At 47.9% G+C, this 17,830-nt stretch overlaps 1 protein-coding gene across 2 annotated transcripts in view; it reads left to right on the top strand.

Moving 5' to 3' along the window:
• Window positions 1–3,797: 3,797 nt before the first annotated feature.
• Rnf144a (ring finger protein 144A) overlaps window positions 3,798–17,830 on the top strand; it is a 113,945-nt gene continuing 99,912 nt past the window's right edge. Inside the window, exon 1 of one of the 2 annotated variants that reach the window (XM_076942054.1) lies at window positions 3,798–3,985. The gene's annotated coding sequence lies outside the window, so the exon portion shown is untranslated. The remainder of the gene's footprint in view (window positions 3,986–17,830) is intronic. The other variant, XM_034514399.2, reaches the window with a different exon arrangement.

Consider the following 17,830-nt stretch of genomic DNA (forward strand, 5'->3'; position numbering starts at 1 on the left):
TCTGCCTTCAGTGCATTGGACCATGCTCCTTGGATGGGTGGGTCTTCTTTAACTAGTCTACTGGTTCCAGGGCCAGTCTCTCAGCATTCTCAGAAACACAGCTCCATGGACATCCCACAGCCCAGGCAAGTTAACACATGGTTAGCTATGGGTCTGGATGTCTGAGCTGCAGGTATGGACAGGGCTGACTACTGAGACAGTGAACAAGCACCTGCTCTAGGCTCTCCAAGTCCTCTGGTAGTTTACCCACCTCATCTTTGATATGTATCAGTTTACATAATAACAGCCCATCCCAAACTCACAGTGCTACCAACCCCGAACAACTGTACACCTCTGCCTTGATTTCCCTGTTTCTTAAAGAGAATAGTCATAATGGATGAGGACTCAGGGTATTTTACTTGGACTGCATCTTACCTAATACCATCTGCAATCGCCTTCTTTGTGACATGCTCACATTTTGAGCTACTCAGCTACTCATAGTTGGACTTTACACAAACTTCAGGGTTGGGGAAGACACAGATCAATACACCACAGTGTGGCTAAACAGCTACAACAGAGAAACTGTCAATTCATTTGTACCTCATTGAATGTCCTCCATTGTTTGGACTTTGGTAGACTTTCTTGAGATCTGAAAACAGAGAAAGAGGAAGTCTCTGGGGTGGAAGCTGTGGGTGTGGGCGTGGGTGGGAACCCCACCCATGATGGATGGCCTAAGAGTATTGGCAACTTTCTTCCTTCCTGAGGTTGTGCCCTAGTAGACTGTTCATCTCACCTGAAACAGTGTACACTGCAGAAGTGCCCTTGTTTTTTAAATAACTTCCAGACTAAGATTAATAGGCAATAGATGGGCCAAGGGCAGGAGGTTATATCCCATGTTTCCAGAAACACAAAGTCCCTCTGGGTACTGGGTTTCCCTAAAGAGAAGCTTAAAGAGGAAAGACATTCAACTTTCTACTGTCCTCTAGAAACATATAATTGGATTTAAATAAAAATAGCAACATTAAGCTGAGGCAGGAGGTTCACGAATTTGAGAGAAGCCTGGGCTAGAGATTGTGAGTTCCAGTGCATCCTGGCTACAAAGTCAGACTGTCTCTCAAGAGGAAAAAAAATGTGAATTCTGGACTTGGAATGTGCAATCAGGAGTTTAAACAAATTGCATCATCTATTTCCCTTCTTCTTCTTTTCTTTAACTGTAAGCCACACCTCTAAGCTCCCAGTTGTATCAGGGAGAAAACTTCACCGTGGCTTTGCTCTATTGCAGCCTTAGAGCATTTACATGGGTACCGCTGCTCTGGCCGGTTTCCCCTGGGCATGCACTGCCCACTGCAGTGATCATAAGATGCATGCCCATTGAGAGACAGGGAACGGTGCATCCTCAGCACAGACCCTAACAGTGAGGCCTTTCAAACAGGCTCACAGTGACCACCTTGCAGTCAGTCTTCCCCTGGTGAGAGCTGGACTGAGGAGCCCTGTCGAGATAGAATGGCTCTAAGAGCAGGCAGCTTTCTGAAGAGAATAGCATTAGCTGTTGAGAGGTTCAGAGGAGTCAACTTTATTCATTATTGAGCACTTATTACTCTTAGGCTCTGTGTGGGATCTCACAGAAAGACATTCTGAAGAGCAGTGATGTAATCTACAGAGTAAATACCCAACACTGGGAGGATGGGAAGTACCATAGTCCACATAAAAACAAGGTAAATAGACACAGGAGGCGTGGAAAGCAATGACAGATTCGTCAGGCTTCATAAATAGAATTGGAAATACACTGTGTGGTCTGCTGCAAATCCGGATTTCAGTGCCTGTGTAGTGGTCTCAGACCATCTCTTCAGCAATAGTCACAAGGTTAGCATTAGACAACTCATCAGGACACGGGCGTGAAGATGCACAGGTTAGCACGTAAGCACTGGGAAGTGTCACTTGTGTAGTTTGATAAGGGTGGGTTTTCCACCTACCCACAGAGAGTCATAGGCAGTGTGTTACCAGTCCTCTGTGTCATATACGGCACAGGGAACCTCAGCCGAGCTGCTTCCACTTGCTGTGAGCTTTCAGCCCTCCTCCCCCAGCAGCGTCTCAATCCTTCATTCATAACTTTGTTCCTCAACCAGGCCTGGGGAGGTTTGAAAACATTTCTCTCAAAGCTCAGGCCTTCAGGCAAAACTATTTCTATCTTTCAGTGAGAGGCCGAAGCAACAAAGTGCCGTTGTTAGAATTCTTCACACTGTGCGCTTTCTTGAACAATGGCATTTATACAGAGTCTGATGCAAGCCAAGGTCCTAGGAGGCCACGTGTGTCCTTGTTTTGTTTTGACTTTTGCCTATTGGACATAGGCTATCACTATCTAGTCCACGCTGGCCTTGACTTTGCAATCCTCCTAGCTCAGCCCTCAGAATGCTAGGCTTATTTGTATGAGGCACCACATCTATCAAGTGCATGTCTTTGAAGATTAGAAACACTCAGTACAGCAACTGGAGATGGTATGGAATGAGGGGCTAGGGAGAGCTCGGTCACTACAGTGCTTGTCATGCAGGCCTGAGGACCCGAGTTTAATGACCAGCATCCATGTAAGAATACAAGTGTGGTGAATGCCTGTCATCCTAGCACTGGGTAATGGGGTTTGAGGTAGAGACAGAAGGGCTCCTGGAGCTTGCTGGCCAACAGGTCTGGTTGAATTTGAGGGGTTTAGGTTCAGAATATAAGATAGAGAAAAAGAGGTGAACACCCCAGCATTGACTTTTGGCCTGCACAGATAATCACGTACACATGTATAAACACAAACATGTACCTGGGACTGTAGCAGCAGAAGGTAAGTGGCACAGAGCGTTTTAATCCTGTTTTAATTCTCTAGGAGAAAACCAGAGAAGTTGAGTTAGCAAATGGAGGCTCTCCAGTCCCCCAGCCAAAGGGTGCAGTTCACAGATGTTTCAGCCCAAAGTGTTTGAGCAGAACATCTTAGTAGAGGCAAGGTGTGTGTGTGTGTGTGTGTGTGTGTGTGTGTGTGTGTGTAGGATTCCCCCAAAGGCCTTCCTTAGTTAGCTCTCACCTCCTGACATTCCCAGAATCTCCCAGAAATATCTTTACCAGATGGGGACCAAGCGTTCAGAACACATGTCTGTGGGGACATTTCATTCTTGCTATAATACATACTCAAAGGCTTTGCCCATTTTTGCACGTTTGACATGAACTTAACGGAACTACCATAAGGATTGCAAGACCATAACTTATGGGAATTCCCATCCACTGGTGGATCTTATGTTCTAAGAGAAAGAAACGAAACGCTGTGTGGCTTGTGCTTTATATGTATGCACAGATCCTCAACCTTAGGTCTGGGCAGGTTGGGGACTCTTCCATTCATTTGCATCATCAGAAGTTAGGGTGAAAAGATGATTCTCTTCATAGTATTCATGGTAGAGTACTCACTGGCAGGATCGCTGAACAGGTTCTGACAAGTCCAGAGGCTTGCTGTAGTTTGCATAGCAGACTACACTAGAGGGTCCCAGATGTCCCGCTAAGTGATATTCCCAGCTGCTGACTGGTAGAGTCGGGATTTTTCATGCATTTCTTCCTAGCAGTTGATACCTGTGCTTCTAGTATTGAAAACAGCGATCCAACTTCAGGAGGCCTCATTGTACCCTTACTTACCCCCAAAGGCACCCCATCAATGAGCTGACCTGGGCCCTTTGGCATTGCTAGGGGCTGCTCGGCTGGTCCTGGTGCATGGACGTTGAGTCGACACTGAACGGCAGGGGGCGCTGGCGTGCAAACTGGCTCGGCCTCCCGCGCCCGCGCTTAGTGCGCGCTCGCGCCCCGTCGACCCCGCGCGCAGTTCTCGGGGCGCAGGGCGGGGAGGCATAAAGGGCGCTGAGCTGCGGGGCGGGCTGCACGCGGGAGGCTGACGGGGCAGCGGCACCCGCGAGCCGTCACCGGGCGGGGCCATCGCAACCGCGCGCAAAGAGGCCGAGCGGGAGCCCGGACCGCGCGGGACCAGGTGGGTGACGCGCGCGTCCCCTTTGTGTCGGCATCGCCCGAGCCGGCCGCGCGGGACAAGACTGTGCGGGGCTGGTTTCGGCCCCCTAACCCATGCTGCTGGGCGGTGACCCGCGGGCTCCGGGGCGGCGATGAGGGCTCTGCTTCTGACGGCTGCGTCCTCTTGGTTGCTTGCACTTGGGGATCGCGCGCCACGGAGAAGTCTCCAGCCGCAGACGCCGGGTGTGCTGGGCTGGAGTGGCCCGGGTGGGCGTCTGTCTGCAGGCCTTGGGTGGACTCCTGCCGTGACCTGAACATGGGCAGAGCGAGGGCGTGGGGAAGGTCGGGTTGGTTCTGGCCAGTGGCAGTCGCGCGTACCCCGTAGTGCTCAGCCGCGCCTGGCCATAGGCATGGTCTTCTGCTGGCCTCTGGCCCAAGAGTCTCCGTGTCCCTTGCACCCTTCTTGCTTGAGGAAGTCCCCTCCGGACTCTCGCATCCTGTGCTCCGCATTGCTCCCGGTTTTCTGCATCATCCGTGCGGCTCAGAGATTTAATCGCTCCATTCCTGCTTATGGATGGCTTCCTGGCCGCCGCCGTTGCGCGGGAAGAGGCGACTTCTTCACCCGAGGCGGGTCTCTGGTGGTCGTACCTAAAGTTTGCTCTAGTTCTTATTTGGTCTCTTTTTCAGAAAATGCTTGAAAATATACTTATTTTGAACAGTTCTACAGCCTGCTTTGTACAGGGTCAAAGGCCACATAACAAGGAGAGCTAGACAAGGCTCTGGGAAGCCTTCCCAGGGTTTCTGTGTCCTAGGATTAGAAGGACAGTCCAATCTTGCTTAGGACAGTTTTAGGAAGGAAAGGCCTTGCAGGAGTGGTGTCTAGGAGACAGGTCCTTCTCAATGACCCTGGCCAGAGTAGTAGTTTAGACTACCAAGAGTTGTGTACAAACACAAGAGCAGATAGAAGGAAAGGTGGTCAGGGTACCCTAGGACTAGAGGGCAGAGACAGGGGCCCTTCTAAAGGAGGGATGTGGAATCAGATGACCAATGGGGCGTAGCCAGGGTGGTGGAAAAAAGCACCAGCAAAGGAATGCAGAGTGTGAAGAACCCATTCCCACGGGGTTTGCCTCCTTGGCTCCCAAAGAACCAAAGTTTTGCTCTTTGGTCAGTGGTACCAGTGCTGTTTTTCTAGTGTCTTCCACAGTGTGGCTTTTATTGCATTTTAAAGACTGTTCAGGAGGGATGTCTAGAGAGGATTTCGAATTGCAGGCCCTGACCCTGGACTCGGCCTCTGCTGAGTGGGATTCTTGGGTGGTCTTGCAGGAAGACAACAGTGAGTGCTTCATGCTTCAGAGTGGCTTTCACAGTGGTAAAGGGCCAGGTGTCGTACACACCTATTTTACTTTTCAGGGTACCACGTGACCCTCCTGGGAGAATGGGTGCATGTAACTCAGCTCGACTAGGAGGGAAAATTTCTGGACCCACACAATTTGAATTCTGGAGTTAACATTTTGATATATGCACTGTTTGCTCGTAAGATTTTGTAGGCTCTCTAGTTCAGTCTGGCCTCGAACTTTCTATGGAGCTGAACATGACCTCGAATTTCTTCAGTTTGCACCAGTGGAATATTAGAGTGAATGGGATGGACCACAGTAATCAGTTTATGCATAATTGAGGTTTGAACACAGGGCCTTGTAAATGTGAACGCTAGGCGAAGACTCTCCTGTGCTACATCTCCAGCCCCTGGAGTTCATTTTTCTCAAGATGTTCCGGTTCTCACATCGGTGCCTCCCATCCCTGTCAAGGGGAACTACTAAAAGATAAATTACTGAAACAACACACGGATGAAGCAAAAGTCCACAGGCCACAAGCCAGTGGAAGCTCTGGACAGCTGCATGTTTGTATTTAACAAGAATCTTTCAAGACTCTGTTTGCAAGCTTTCAGAGCCTGTTTCCAAACGGTTCCTAGACTACGTGGCTTCTCCTGGGGCCTTATTGTGGCTTGAGACTTGGAAAAGATACCACACACTGTTTTCCCAATGCTGCCCATGTTCAGAGCTAATGTGCTGTCCTGCTTATAGCAGTAGGGCCCTGAGCCAGGAGCCACGTTGCCTGACAGAGAATTCTGTTTTTTCCACTGTGGTTCCTAACTTGGCCTTGCTGCCTCCTTTTGTTCACACATCTCCTGGAGGCTTCTTTCAATAGTGGCAGAGAGAGAGCTGTTGACGCTTGCCCTGAGCCACTTAGTCATGGATATAGATGGCTCTTCAGTCATCCTGTATGACCATAAGGGCACTGTAGCTGGAGAGAAGCAACATGGTGCCCTGGCCACATGTGGCTGTGGTGGATCTGTCCTATCTGTGAACCTTTCCCTCTTCTCTTCTTGGAATTGCTTAGGGGGGTAAATGCTTGCCTGAGAGCCCAGGATCTTCAGCTATTTGGGAGAATAGCAGTACCCCTGGCCACCTGGGATGTTTCCATATTGAGACTGATTTAGAGGTTGTGTGGAATGGACTCTTCTTTGGAAGGTGGACTGTTGTATTTTCCCCAGGTTTTTGTGGAAGGTGTCCATTCCTTCTAGACTGGAGAAGTTACCTGAGACTAGCCTCTTTCTTTTTGGGGGGGGGGGGTTTCCCAATCGGCCGATACACATGGATAGTTTTTCTTAATTAGCTGGAGAAACTAATTGAAGCCACTGTTCACACGTCTGCAGGGCATTTGTTCCCAGCCGTGCTCCCACCCAGCTGTCTGACCTTGGCAAGCATCTGCTTGCCTGGATGGCTCCAGTTCCCTTGGGATAGCCATACAGTGTTGGCCTAGATGTTCTCAAAGGTCCAGGAGCATTTTTTTTTAGAAGAATCAGTACTTCAGAGTGACCTACAGATGCAGCCATTTGTGTGGATTTTCACAAGGAAAAGGTGGGCTTTCACTCTGAAGGGTGGCTATTCTCCAAGACTGCATGGTGAGATATGAGCCTCTTATTTATTCAGAAGAACTGTGGAAGGCTTGTTCTAGAGCAGTTCTCAACCTGTGCTTCACCACCCCCTTGGGGGTAGACTGACTGTTTCACAGGAATTGCATATCAGATAGCCTGTATACCAGATATTTACATTGTAACTCATAGCAGGAACATTACAGTTACAATGTAGCAATGAGAATGATGTTATGGTTGGGGGTTACCACAACATGAGGAACTTTATTAAAGGATTTCAGCATTAGGACGGTTGAGAACCACCACTCTCGAGTGTGAGTTATAAGCTAGACACAGTATTACAGGGAAGAGTCAGCTGGCTGCTGGGCTGAAGTCGTGTGTCAGTTCATGTTTGATTGCTATATGTCTGGTGCTGGTAGTAGAGCAGACAGGAGTATGTCCACTAAGCTTTGGTCATGTGTAGGTATTGAGTATCTTACGGATCATAGATGCAGCTCTCATACCCACAGGACAGGTGTATGGTCTACTCCCACCTGATGCAGGAAAGCATAATCCAAAGTCTCACAGGATACGTGTGGAAGCTGGGCTTTGACCTTAGAAGTCTGCAGAAAATTAACCCCTTGATCTACAGTGTAAAGAGCTAGAAGTGAAGACAAGAGCAGGTTGATTTTGAGGTGGGGTCTACTGTGTTGGAAATGCACAGTGTAGTGAGCCCCATGTTTGCAGAAACCAGCAGGTTGTTAATCTGGGAGATTAGAAGGCAAGTGTCCAATCAGGACTTGAAATAGCAAGAAACGACTTGGGCTGTCTAGGAATGTGAACAAACTCAGGCTCTGAGCTCACCTGGTTGACAGCAGCATGGTGGGGGAGAAAGAGGGTCCTGACTCTGAAAGCTGTCCAAAGCAAACTTCTTGCTTGTCACACAGTGCTTTCATTTCTGGTACCTTCTGGAAGGTTCCTTGGTGTATTTTCAGTGCCATTTACTCCTGCCCAGTTGGCTTATGGCAGAACTCAGAGTTCAGAGAGCAATGAAATGGCGTGGTTGTCACAGTCAAGAGGTATTACTCCTGAGTGGCCTGAGAAGGTTTCCGTGGCTGCCGCAGCTCCTGTGGGTGTTGAGAACTTCCCAGCAAGCCTAACGTGTAAGGCTGTGGTAGCGTGGGCTTTGGGGCTCTTCATCGTGCTCCCACCCAACTTTTCAACAGGGCTGGGTATATTACTTATTTTCTGTTCCTGTGTTAAAACACCATGACTGAGGCAACTTCAAGAATGGGGTTGATTTTAGCTTACGGTTCCAGAGGGACAGGAGTCTGTGATGCACGGCACCAAGTGGCAGACTTGATGGCCCAGGCAGGAAGCTAAGAGCTCGCATCCTCAGCGGCAAGCAGGAATCAGAGAAGGCGAAATGAAAATAAAAATGTTAGGAGGCTTTAAGTGACCAAAGCCACTTCTAGTGACATAGTTCCTCCAGCACGGGCCATCCCCAAACAGCTCCACCAGCTGGGGGCCAATTGTTCACATTCCTGAGCCCGTGGAGGATGTTCTCATTCAAACCTCCAACACGGAACAACTAGGAAAGCTCTCAGAGTCTGGCGTGGATGGGGCTGGCTCATCCGCTGGACTGTTGATATCTGACCAGACTGTAAGCATGCCATGCAATGTTGTGCTTCTAGGAGAATCTGTTAAGCGTTCAAACAAACAGTTTTCATGTAACCTCTGGGTCAGGGAATGCTTGGTCTTAATTGGTAGCACAATGGGAAGTGGTCTGAAAGAAGGAACTGTGTGATACGTCAAACTACAATGTCCCCTGAGTCTCAGAATGTGGCTGTGTTACTTAGCCAATGTCCTGAGTAGCTCAGAAATTCTGTTCACACATGCATGCACGCATATATGTATGTATACATGCATGTGTCACACACACACACACACACACACAGACATACATCATGGGAAATCACTTCAGTAATTTCTTTTTTGGCATCAAGCACTGAATTTCTATATCATTCCCTGGGCCCCATCACACCCTTCCCATTGAATCTGCCTTCATTCCCTAAAGGTTGAAGCCAGCCTGCTGTGAGGGGCAGCCACTACCCGAGAGTCCTCATACAACTTTGGGTAGAGGAGGGGTTTCCTGTCACAGAAATAAGTGTTCAGAGCTTGGCATCTCTAGCCCCCTTTCCCACATTTCCATTCTTAACAGGAGCATAAGAAGCCAGCATCAACACTAAGCTTGTGTTGGTCTCAGCAGTCTGTCCACTTACTCCCTGTTCAGACACCTCCAGTAACTCCATGGCCTAAGGAGGAACCCCTAGGACCTCTTGGTTGAGCAGCCTGTCCTCCAAGGAGATCTCCCAGTAGCTGCCGACTCGGACCCTTTTGCTGCCATCTTTGTCAAGACCAGACTCAGATGATCTGCCCACAGATAACATCCTTTTCCTTATCTGGAGAACCACTGTGTCTTTACTCTTCCCGACACGGGCATTTTTGCAGAGAAAGAAATGGAGGTGCCCAGAGAAGAAAGAGGCAAGATTACTACAGAGTAAAGGCTCAGGCCTAGGCTCTGACTCTCTAGGCCCAGGCTTCTGTAGGCTTAGGTCTCCCTAGCCTTACGTTACCTTAGGCCCAGCCCTCTCCCTCCCGTCTCCTCTGAGGTACACTTTTCCCATTAGGCATTTCTATAGCAACTTTCCCTCAGAACCCACAGTTGCATTTATCTAATCTATTTTAGTGATCTGTGTAACTTGTTTCCTCTACCAACCATCAGCTCTACAAAGGCAGGGACTTACTCATTTGGGAACTCTGCCCCACCCACCCCACAGGTGCCTTGCGCTCTTCCTGAATGAATTTCTATGAACTGATTGACAGTATTTAGAGTGTCTAGCCCCATGTGCTCTCCATGGATACATCATCAGTGAAGGAGAGCTTAACTGTCACTCCTGACCTCAGCACACCCCACGCTGCCGGCCCCTTTGCTTGGAAGGTTGGACTGAAGGCAAACTCACCTCCGAGCAGGACCAGAATTGTGTGGGCACTGGCTCTGCAGCAAGAGGGGTAGACTCTGCCAGAATGCAGTGTGGGAGCCCTGGGGTACTATGTTTGGTATAGCAAGTGTGTAGACAGCTCCATGCTGACAAGGGCAAGGGCCTGGTGGACTAATGGCTGAGCTGCAGCCTGAGGCCTCATGTGGTGCAGATGAGGCAGGAGGTATGGTCCTCTGCTTCCTGGGGCATCCATCCATAGTGTACTAGAAGGAGCCATAAAATGAGATAGACACATTAGATTAGGACCAAGAACTAGGCTGTGTTCAGCAGGCTTGCATGAGGGGAGACTCTGAGGAAAGGCTCAGTGGTCCTGTGTTGGATGCGGTGCTTTGGTACAGATGTGACTGACTCAGTGGTCACAGGTTTGCATTTGAGGGTGCTGAGGAGATGTCCTGGCAGGTGAACCCCAGGAACAGCATGACAGGGAAGTTTCTCACCCTTATTTATGGAAGTCCTGATAAAAATACTGGTGTAATCTCCCCAAAGCAGGGCGGGCAGGACTGTTCACAGGTGTGCTTGCCAGCCAAGACAGGCGGAGAGCTTGTATTCTTCCTTCTGAGGGGAGAGAAGCAACCACTGCAGATAAGGTTCTGCCTTAGGGAAAGAACAGTTTGTATGCTCACAAGCATGGGGCGCAGGTGGGTCCCAGACCTGTGCACCGGAAGTGTGCATGTATGATCAGAAATGCAGCTTTGTTTTTCCTGACCATCTCCCATGACTCTGCCATACCTCTTGGTAGCCTGAACCTGAGGGTTTGACACACTAACATGGCAAAACAAGAGCTTCCAGAGGACGGTTAGATTTGGCAACCCAGGTTAGGGAATTTGTTGGCTAAAATGTGTATACTTTTTCATGGCCACATGGCCAGGGCTAGATACTCAAAGTCCTCTGGTGAGTGGGTCAGAGATGACTTGGTGTGCCTGGAGACCCTAATTCTTTCTTTGTTGCTTAGAGAGGCAACTGTAGTAGGCAGTCTGGTTGGTAAAGGGACCAGATGTGACAGGAAATTTTTTTTTTAAAATTCTATCTGTTTGAGGCCCAAGAACTTACTTTTTCAACATGTCTCCCCAGTTTCTGCCCTTGCCTCTGGGTTCTCACCAGTTTCTGTCTTCAGGCCCAGTACTTTAGTGCTGAGAGAGGAGAGAGAAATTCCCTACAGTCCTAGCATGAGAGCTTGCATAAGTCAACTATAGGCTGGAATCCAGGCCTATGTGTCCCTCTAGACCATGTGATCATCACTTTCTCTACCACTGTGTCATCTCTCTGTCCCCATAAAGACCAATCATACTGGATGAAGGTCTACTCTACCTGATATCTTACCTCTCGGAGACTAACGATGGGACATTCACAAGTGCATTCTAGCATGTATGCATGTGTGCGTGCGTGCGTGCGTGCGTGCGTGCGTGCGTGCGTGCGTGCGTGCGTGTGTGTGTGTGTGTGATGTGTGTGTCTGTGCTGGCTTGTTTTCACTGTCATCTCAGTACAACCCAGAAGAAATCCCTTGGGAAGAGAGTCTCAGTTCAGGAATTACCTAGGCAAGTTGGCCTTTGGGTGTGTCTCTGGGAGGATTGTCTTAATTGTTAATTGAGACAGGAAGACCCACCCAGGATGTGGGCAGTACTATTTCATGAGCTGAATTCTGAACTTTTTCGGAGTGATGGAAATCAGCTGAGGAGCTAGTGAGCAGGCAGCATTGGTGAGTGTGACCAACTGCAGTGTGACCAGCAGTCCCAAGCTCCTGCCCATGTCTTCTTTGTAGTAATGGATTGTAACCTGGAATTGTAAGCTGAAACAAACCCTTTCCTTTATAGGTCATGGTGTTTTATCACTGCAACAGAATTGAAACTAGGAAAATATTACACACACACACACACACACACACACACACACACACACACACACAGAGCAACTGTTAGTGCTTGCATGCATTCCTATACGTCACCATGTGCTTTCATAGCAGCAGAGTATCTGTTAACAAGGACTTGAACCCACAGGTATGTTTACTCATCATAAGGGGTGGATACTTGGAGTTTAATGAAGCTACTCTCATGTCCCGAGAACCAGGCTCTCTTCTTTGCTTCTTCATCCTTAGTCCTCAGGATACTGGCCTTTGCTTATACACATATCCCTGGTCTTAGATGTTTGGCTTTAGCTGTGGGTTTGTATTTTTAGTAGAAGTGTGTGTGTGTGTGTGTGCGCGTGTGTGTTTATATGTGTATATGTGTGTGTTGATGGATAGTTGTGTGTGTATCTATGTGTGTGTTGATGGATATTTATGTGTATATGTATATATGTGTATGTGTGTATATATATATGTGTGTATGTGTAAATTTATTGGTTGATGGATATTTGTGGGTAGGTGTGTATCTGTTTGTATATGTGTCTCTGTGTGTTGATGTATATGTATGTGTTTGTCTGTGTGTATGTGTTGATGGATATGTGTCCACGGCATCTCCCTTTCATTAGGAAGAGACAAGTTTTCTGAAACCACTGTAGTTGATTCTGGTGTGCTGTTGGGCAGGAGCTAGAGTGTGTAAAAACAAAGGAGGAATACAGAGACATGGGAAGCACACAGAGCTCCAGAAGCTGGGGTGAGACAGAGTTCATGGTCACAACCCAGGGCTGTGTTTGGGGCTTCAGTAAGCAGCTGTCCCTCCTCTACCTGTTACTTCTAGAAGAGCAGGAATCCATATGGGGCAAGGTCCAGGTGGACGTCCCCACAGTTTTGATGCTCTTGATGTGGTGGGGGCCCCTGTGCCTTTGTCTGAAGCCCCATGTGGGTTGAAGAGACTTTATAATAGGTGCGTGAGGCTCTCTCCAGCAGATGCTTACTTGGCTCTGAGATCTGCATCTTTTCCCACCAAAGCCCTGAAAGCCCAAATGAAGTCTTGGCTATTCACTGTGCTGGTTTATGTTGTTAGTATGTAGTTATTTTATGTTATTCACTCGTCAGGGAATACTTGGTTATGGGGATTTGGAGCCTTCCCCACTATAGGGAAGATAAGGAAGCAGAGAAGTGAGGCTGAAGGTCTGGTGAGGCTTTTCTATAACAGGTAGGGCATTATACTCTGCGGTCTGCAGAGCACGAATTCCTAAATGATTGGAATTTCCTGCATTCCACTTTCCCTCTAGAAGTCTGTTCAGCTGGAACCCACAGATTCCCTTTTCTCCAGCTCCACGGCCTGTCCCTGATGCTGGCTGCGGGGTGGCCCTGCAGGTGCAAGGATTTCACATGCTGAGTAAAGACTCCATCCGACACTGTGTCAGATGGGAGTGCATCCTGAAGGACCTGGCTTCTCTTGCTTCTGAGGCAGTTGTGCAGTTCTTGCAAGCCAGTTGGCTGCAGAGAGTGACTCTTATCTCTTAATGCTTTAATACTGTCTGGCCTCGTTCCTCCTTGGCTCCCCGCTCTGCTTCCTTGACAGTGCCCGTGTTTCCTCCCTGTCCTAGATGCCAGCAACAGATCAGCTCCAGCCAGGAGCAGCAGCTCCACTGAACCCATTGATGACACATGCAGGCCATGAGTGGGTCCTGTCTCTTTGGCAGATAAGGGCTGTGTTTCTAGGTGGCAGGACCTCCCTTGTGTGGCTGTAAAGCCATAAACACAGGCAGACGGAGGAGATGGGACAGCCCTGGAGACTGTGTGCTGTGGGGCTTGGCAGCTGACTGCTCTGGCTCATCCTATTTGAGCTGTTTGGACGTGGGTGAACAGTGTAAAAACACAATGTAGATCACAAGTAGGAATTTGTCTATGAATCACATGTTGAGATAACTATATTTTGGCTGTATTGGATTAAATAAAACACATTACTAATAGGACTGGGGAAATGGTTCAGTGGTTAAAGTGCTTGCCACATAGGCATGAGGACCAGAGTGGGGAATCCCTAGATCTGGAGTGAACGCCAGGTGGGTGTGGCAGTCTGCCTGTAATTCCATGTTGGAGGGCAAAATATTCCATGTTGGAGCTGGCCAGCTACACTGAGCTTGGTTGAGAGACCCTGCCTTGAAGAGTACAGTGAAGAGTCACTAAGGAAAACTGACATCAAACTTCATGTACACGTGAAGGCCTCCATGTACACATCCACCCTCATTCACCTATACACATGGGCTCACACATATGCAAACTTACACATATGTGTGTATCACACACATGCACACACAAAAGGAAAAAATACATTACCTAAAATCAGTTGGGACAGTATCCCCCTCTTCCTACATTTTCTCTCCCATCTCTTCTTCTTTCTCCCTTTTCTCATTCCACTTCCTCTTTCTTCTCTCCTCTTCCATTTCTTCTCTCCCTCATTGTTCTGTTCCCCCTCCTTCTTCTACACCTCTTCCTCTTCCTTCTCCTCCTCCTCCTCCCCTTATTCTTTCTATGTCTCCTCCTCTTCCTCCTCCTCTTCCTCCTCTTCTTCCTCCTCTTCCTCCTCTTCTTCCTCCTCTTCTTCCTCTTCTTCCTCCTCTTCCTCCTCTTCCTCCTCCTCTTCTTCTTCCTCCTCCTCCTCTTCTTCTTCTTCCTCTTCCTCTTCCTCCTCCTCTTCTTCTTCCTCCTCTTCTTCCTCTTCCTCATATCAGAAAATACAAATTTAAATGTGTATTTGGCCTTCTATTTTCTTGGACTGTGCTGCCGCTGTGGAAGAGAGATGGGAGAAGCACCTGAAGCTTGTGGCATTCTGACCTGGCCTGTCCCTCTGGAGAAGCCACTTCCCAGGGATGGTCTGGCCATGGTTTGGGTCCTGGTCCTATGTTTTCATTGAGATTATGTCTTTAGTCTATTTGACACTGTGCATTCCCACCCACATTGTCCCATTTGGGCATCCCTGAGTCTTGCAACCTATATTATTATAATTAAACTACTAAATGGACCCAATTTAACATACAATTAGATTCTAGAGGGTTTTTTTTTTTATATTTCTTTATCTATTATTTTAATGTGGAGAATGTAGCCTTTTCCTTAACAAAACTCCCCAACCTTTGAAATATATCCAACCATCTTTCACCTTTGCCTGAAGTTGTTGCCAGCTGTCCCAGTTTTTCTTCCTTCTGGGAACTTATTATCCTGGCCTTCTAGGTTTAAATCAAATAGTAGCCACTGCGGATTCAGATTTAGGGTAGCTGGTGGGAGGAGCCCCTCTTCCCTCTGCTTCACTCCTGCATCTGTCCCTGACTACATAGCTATGTCTTGGATGCTAAGCCGTTAGTTATCCCAGCCAGCTGCTCTATCACCCTGATTCCACTATCCTCTGGTGACCTCTGTGCTGCTGACCTCCTTTCTGAGAAGATTCTTCTCCCCAGCATCTGTGTGTGTGCTTTCGTAGCTGCCCCACATTTTTTTGATTCTCTGAAGCTTCTGGCTTTGCCTGGCCTGTGCACTGAGCAGTGGGCCTCCTGGCAGACTCCTCCCTACCACTGGCCTTTAGGTTTTTTTCTCTCTCTGCGTCTGGCTCTGATGTACAAATCCTGGCTCCCTGTCTTTCTGCCCTATGAGGTGGCTGTGCATATTTCCATCAAGAGTCAGGCCTCATGGCTTCCCCAGGTGGCTCTGGCATGGTAGGGACAAACGGGAAGGAAGTCACCGTCCCTCTGTTCCCTAGGCTGGCAGAGAGCCAAGGTGGCTGAGCTCTGCCAAATGGGATATTTGTCAGAGCCTGGAAATAAAACTATTAGTTCTGAAGGACGAAGAGACAGAGCTGAGACTCTTGTCAACACATATGTTTTATTGCATCAACAAAATCGAGCCCTCGTGGGGCCTCCTGAAGCCCATGTGCAGTGAGATAGATCACATGACTCCTGAAATGAGGCGCTGCTTAGTGTTCCCTCAGCTGGAGCTAGGGAGGCCTCAGGAGTCTGGCACATGCCAGCTCTGAATACTGTTTTGTTCTATGTCTCTCAGGTAGTAGGAGGCAGCTCAGATTCCTTGGGTGACAGAGCGGCCAATGAGCTCCAGGGACAGAAGCGTGTGCCAGGCGCACCTTGTAAACCAAAGTTCCATGTGATGACCTTTTCCCTGAACTCTAGGCTGGGCCTAGTGCATGACTGCCAGCCCAATACTTGGGTGGCTGAGACAGGAAGATAGCAGCAAGTGCACACCAGCCCCGTTTAGTTTTAGGCCAGCTTGAGCTGAGAACTTGGACCTGTCTCAGAAACTGAAAGAAAGGGCAGCTTGGAAGAAAAGGAAGAGAATTCACTGAGCTCGTACATGAGGGGCTGAGGGTGGCTCTCAGATGATAGATCTCTTCCTATGCATTAAACCCTTGACTCCACCCCCAGCTATGCACACAACTGTAATCTTAGCACTCAGAAGGTAGAGGCAGGAGGATGAGGAGTTCAAGGTCATCCTCAGCTTCTTAGTGGGTTCTAGGCACCCTGAGCTACATGAGACACCGTATGAAAAATTTTAAAACTGATAATTGCTTGAAGGTATATGTTGGTGATTTTCAAAGCCGTGCACCAGGTATAAACCAACAGCTAATGGACTAATAAGAAGAATCACTTAAAGTTCACACAATCCTAGTGTGGGTTGGTTTGATTATATTTGGGTCTCTCTTTGCCTGTCCAGACAGCTTTGCACTGCTCTGCTTATGCAGAAACAAGGAGTAGTTACAGTGTAACTGTGGGCAGGGGGCAGCCATAATGAAGACCTTGAGAGATAAGATAAAGGTTTCTTTGTAAACACGAATCCATTCGTTCTGAGAATTTTTTTTTATATATAAAAGAAATTAGCTCAAAAGAACTTCTTATTTTTGAAAGATGAACTAGCTGTGGGAAGGAGGTGAAATGTATCAGTTGGCTTAGTCAGAGAAATAAATCTCTTGGCCCGAGCTTGGGGAGGGGCTAGATTAGGGATAAATGTATTATTTTCCTCTGCCGTGCAGCCAGCCCCAGAAAACAATGCTGGATGTGGAGAAGAATAAATGATTTGTGCACAAATGCTTAATGTTTCCATTTCTTTTTTTAAATGTAGTAGCTCCAAGTGGAAAAATATTTAACTGTGGTTAAATAAACATCATTCACTAATTAGATAAGATTTTTAGAGATTGTGGTCCTGGGGAAAATGTTTAGATTATTAAGAGAAAATAATTACGAGACAGGATTGTATGTAAAATACTGTTTATCAACATGGAAAATATGCCAAGGGAAAGACTCATAACTCACAAAGAACGTGACTTTTGTTTTGGTTTTAGTTCTTGACCTTCTTATTTTTTAATTGTGGTTTTGTAGTTGGCTTCCTGTATCGTTGCTTGGGTTCGGCAAACTGTTGACTGAAAACACCCAGGGGAGGACCTTTTCCTGTCTTGATTTTGCTCTTGATATTGCTAAAGAGATGCACATTGTGTTAGACAGCCTTGGCTGTGAGTTCTGTCATCAGTGACAGGGACAGAGACCCAGCCCTTATTCTGTCTCTGTGTAGGAACCTAGAAAGTTTCTATTCCCTTGGGGACTCCCATTGAGGCAAAACCAGGATTCCTGGCTTCGTAGATCAAGGAAAAGGATACCATGGTATCTTAGTTAGGGTTTTATTGTTATGTAGAGACACCATGACCAAGGCAACTCTTATAAAGTATAACGTTTAATTGGGGCTGGCTTATATTTTCAGAGGTTCAGTCCATTATCATCATGACAGGAAGCATGGCTGCATGCAGGCAGACATAGTGCTGGAGGAGCCAAGAGTTTTACATTTTGATCCAAAGGCAGCCAGGAGAAGATGGTCTTTACCGCCCTGGGCACAGCTTTAAGTGTAAGACCTCAAAGCCCATCCCCACAGTGACTCACTTCTCAAACAAGGCCCACCTCCTAATAGTGCCACTTTCTATGGATCAAGCAAATGATGAACCCTGATGAAGTAGGGCTGGGAACTTACCAACAGACATTTTACATGTATATCTCAAGCTCA

The sequence above is a fragment of the Arvicanthis niloticus genome, chromosome 11 (assembly GCF_011762505.2).
Source record: "Arvicanthis niloticus isolate mArvNil1 chromosome 11, mArvNil1.pat.X, whole genome shotgun sequence".
Lineage (NCBI taxonomy): Eukaryota > Metazoa > Chordata > Mammalia > Rodentia > Muridae > Arvicanthis > Arvicanthis niloticus.